The sequence below is a fragment of the Phlebotomus papatasi genome, chromosome 2 (assembly GCF_024763615.1).
Source record: "Phlebotomus papatasi isolate M1 chromosome 2, Ppap_2.1, whole genome shotgun sequence".
In the NCBI taxonomy this organism is placed as follows: Eukaryota; Metazoa; Arthropoda; class Insecta; order Diptera; family Psychodidae; genus Phlebotomus; species Phlebotomus papatasi.
The window spans coordinates 78,708,924-78,712,775 of NC_077223.1; the positions used below are offsets into that span (position 1 = coordinate 78,708,924).

Genomic DNA, 3,852 nt, shown 5'->3' on the forward strand with positions numbered 1-3,852 from the left:
TAAAACAATTGTATAGTGAATACTGAATACATTGGGCAACTCTTCTTCGAAAAGTTAAACATTTATTATCAATTATGATCTGGAGTATAGTGTGATAGGTCATTATAATGAAATTTAAGAATTTATGAGTTAGGGGAATGTAGGCATGGTTCGAACAGAGTGAAGCTTTAAACGATGCGAATTTTCTCTTTGTTTGCAAAGAGTTGACTTACCATTTCTCATCTTGTTTCATGACACTAATAATTATCTATCTTATGGCTAAGAAATGACGAACTATCTATTTGCAAACAAAGAGAAAATTTGCGTTGTTTGAAGGTTCACTGTGCTCGAACCATGCCAACATTCCCCTAGCATGACAACTCAGTAATAGTTTAATGTGATTTCTGATCAATTTTGAGTTATTTACTAACCAAAATATCTTATTGTCAGTTTTCAATTTTTTACAGACCATTATGAATTTTAAACTTTACCAAAAATATTTATACTTTACATCATTTACGTCAAACCACTTCAGTTTTGCATTCTATATTTCTGTTCTTTATAAAATTGACATATCTGCATCAAGCATAACATATACACTCCTCTTCTAAAAAGCTTTTCATTTTATAATTAGCCTAATTATAAAATTTCAGTCACATCAGGCAATACTTGTACTAAAAGTTTGACATTTATTTCAGCTGACAAACGGTTTTTCTTTCATGATAAATACGCATTTTTTGTCATAACGAATCACTTTTTTATACCAATTAGATAAATTTTACCGTTTTCAAACACTATTAAAGAATAAGTTATGGAATTAGCTTAATTATTATTCCTCGTAAAATGTATTTAATTTTAACAAAACTTCAGGCAGTGCCGTTTAATTCAAAATTTATTCGATATTATTCCTGTAATTTTTGCCGTTATTAAAAGTGTAGGACATTTTACAAAACTTTGAATATAGATTTCAACACTTTATAAAAAAACAACAAGATGTTTTTTGTAACTTTACAGTGGTGTCTCTCTATATGCATAACCTGTCAATGTACAGCTTTTGTGTCGGTTCCATTCAAAATCAATTTGTTTACATTTTGACAAAGCAAATAAAGGAAATTATTTTCTTGGTAACTAATTTTTCTCGTTTTTAATTTTATTAATTTTATTTTTTCTGTCTCATATTATAGTTAAAATAACACGAAAAATTCTTAAAAAAATAAAAAAAAATAATAATAATTTATTAAAAGAAAAAAAAACCGTTAGGAATTTCAAAAAAAGTTGTGCATATTCAGAGATAGAACTGTCAAAAAATGTACCCAAGACCCAAACTATGCATATAGAGACACCACTGTACTTTTTTTCAAGAATCTTGAGCATTGTTCTAAAAATGTTTTGAAAAAATTTATGATTTTTATAAGCACTCGTGGAAAGGTTTATAAGAATCTTAGATAAGGGAGTTTAAAGTTTTTAGAAGAAGATTTTACCCTTGCAGAAGTAAACAAATGTTCCTTGACTTTATTTTTAGTACTTTTTGGTACTCCGCCTGAAAAGTCCGTAACTTTTTTCTGCAGTAGGTAGATTTCAGTGTAGAGTGGTGTAACTGATCTACAACATACAGTAGAGCCTCGCTATAGTCCATACAGTAGACTCTCTCTCAATCGGGAATATGGGGCGAAATGTCATCCGGTTTAGCGATAGAATTGAGCGTTAAAGCCTTTGTAAATTCCACAAAAAGCGCTCAATTATAAAGAATCACGATAAAATAGGAAGAACTACAGCGAATTTGAGCGAATTAGCTTCATATTTAAGCGTAAAAATTGTAAACAAAATTTGACGCCCGATTGAAAAAGAGCCGATTGAGTGAGAGTCTACTGTATTTGGTTCCAGATTTGACACTTGGGTCGCACTATAGTCCATGTCATTTTTTAAAATTATCAACGACTTTTAGTATTGAAATTGCTCGACGGCTTCCACTTTCTTTGCGATTGTGGTACTTGTCCCCGCTCTCTTCATTATGGATCACAATTATCACAATTACTCAATAAAGTTTGCCAAAAATATTAAAATAATTATGACAACATTTTGCTTGTCGCGTACTAAAAAACATAACCTAACTTAAAATCAGTGTTTTGAAATCAACGGTCGATAAACTGTAGACGTAGACTATAGAGTGATGGCCTATAGCGGGGTTCTACTGTACTTTATTTAAAAATTCAAATTAAATCGTGTTTTAGTACTAAATACAATAAATTTTAAATTAATATGAGTCGCTACATGCGGACATTTTTTTCTTATGCTCAAAACTCTTCTTCTCATTATCATGCTTGAATCTCAATGATTTTTTTTTCCTGTTTGCTGGATTTTACTGGCGTGCGATCGCGCGGGGAGGGAAATGTTCGGTTCTGTGATAAAGTCAACCAAAAATTTCAACACCAATAGGAGAATGCGGCAATACTTGGAGGAAGCACCATGTGTGGAAAGTCTTGGGTGCAATTTTTGTCTCCTTCATAAACGATCCACGATCGTCGCAAAATGTTTCCCCCGCGCCGTTTTATTGTGCTCATCCAACACATCAATTAAGTTGAAGAAAAATATCATTTTTGATGTCACTGGCAGACGCACAATGAATGGATAAAATGAACCCTGCACATGATCGTAAAATATTGAGACTGGCAACAATTAAATTCAATGCCTGGCAAATTTGCGTGGTGGGAGCGCGAGTCAACAAGAAGGATTACCACGACAGAATTTATTGTAATGATCGTTTTTTGGTTCTCTTTTTTTTTCACCCGCCAAGATAAATATATTCGCCCCAACAGAGAGGCTCTTTGTGTGCAATCTTTCTTTCACACAAAAAATACTTTAATACTTTTTTGCATGGCGCGATTTTTTTTCTGCGTCAAGTCGCGCGTGCAAAAAACACGACTCATTTCTGCATCCAAAGCCATGGGGTCAGCAATCCTGGCCAGGGTCAATCTCCTCGGATATTTTCAGGTGACAACATTTTTGTGAGAGCGCTTTATATTGGGAGTTCACCAACGCACTTTATCTTGTCCCAGCGTCACCGAAAATGAGCATTTCACAATAAAAAAACCTGGATGGTGGGAGGAAATGATTGAAATTTTCTCGTACTAGTCACACTATCACAGCCCCAAGGTTAATTGCTCCATGCAGGTAAAATTCCCCTATCAGTTCGATTGGTAATTCACAAGTCAATAATTTTTGCATTTTTATAGGAATTTCATTGAGCAGGACAAATATGACGAGCTCATACAGTTCAACATCGAATTCCAATTTACTTTCAGGTCGACAGAAAAAGGGGAGAATAAGTGACTTAATTTAGGTGCTCCCACTGAAATTTATGCCTCAGCACCGTACAATAATTTGTGAGATTTCACGGTGTTGTCGCACTGCAATTTATTGCTCCATGCAATTAATTTAAATTCCTCTTTATTTGCCTCTTGATTTCAGATTACCATCTCTTTGAATCCTTGTCCGTAATTGACCACTAGCTCACCCAGTGGAGGTACTATTTGGAAATATGTTAATTGTACACCAAGCTAATTGGATGTAAAGAGAATAAAAAATAAAGACCTTATCCGAGTCTCTTAAATCGGTGCAATAATCAGAAAAAGACAACAATGTTTGTGGCGTATGCTGTATATAAGGTATTATTCGATGGAAATGATAATTTTTTTTTAACAAAATAAGAACCTATGCATGACACTTTGTAAACTGCAATCAGTCACATAAACGCGAGAGTAAAGTAAATGATTTTAACTCAAAAATATATAAATTCGATAAATGATGGGTAAGGTAAGAAATCAAGATGTATTTGTAATAATTACATAATGTAATAATAAATATCCAATTTTT

At 33.1% G+C, this 3,852-nt stretch overlaps 1 long non-coding RNA gene across 2 annotated transcripts; it reads left to right on the plus strand.

Annotated features, from left to right (window-relative positions):
- Positions 1 to 2,259: 2,259 nt before the first annotated feature.
- Positions 2,260 to 3,576, plus strand: LOC129804552 (uncharacterized). 2 transcript variants are annotated; one of them, XR_008752000.1, is made up of 4 exons: positions 2,260 to 2,970; positions 3,036 to 3,150; positions 3,213 to 3,362; positions 3,448 to 3,576. It is a non-coding gene; the product is annotated as an uncharacterized LOC129804552 (long non-coding RNA). The 2 variants fall into 2 exon arrangements; XR_008751999.1 differs by having other exon boundaries at positions 2,260 to 3,150.
- The last annotated feature ends 276 nt before the right edge of the window (positions 3,577 to 3,852 follow it).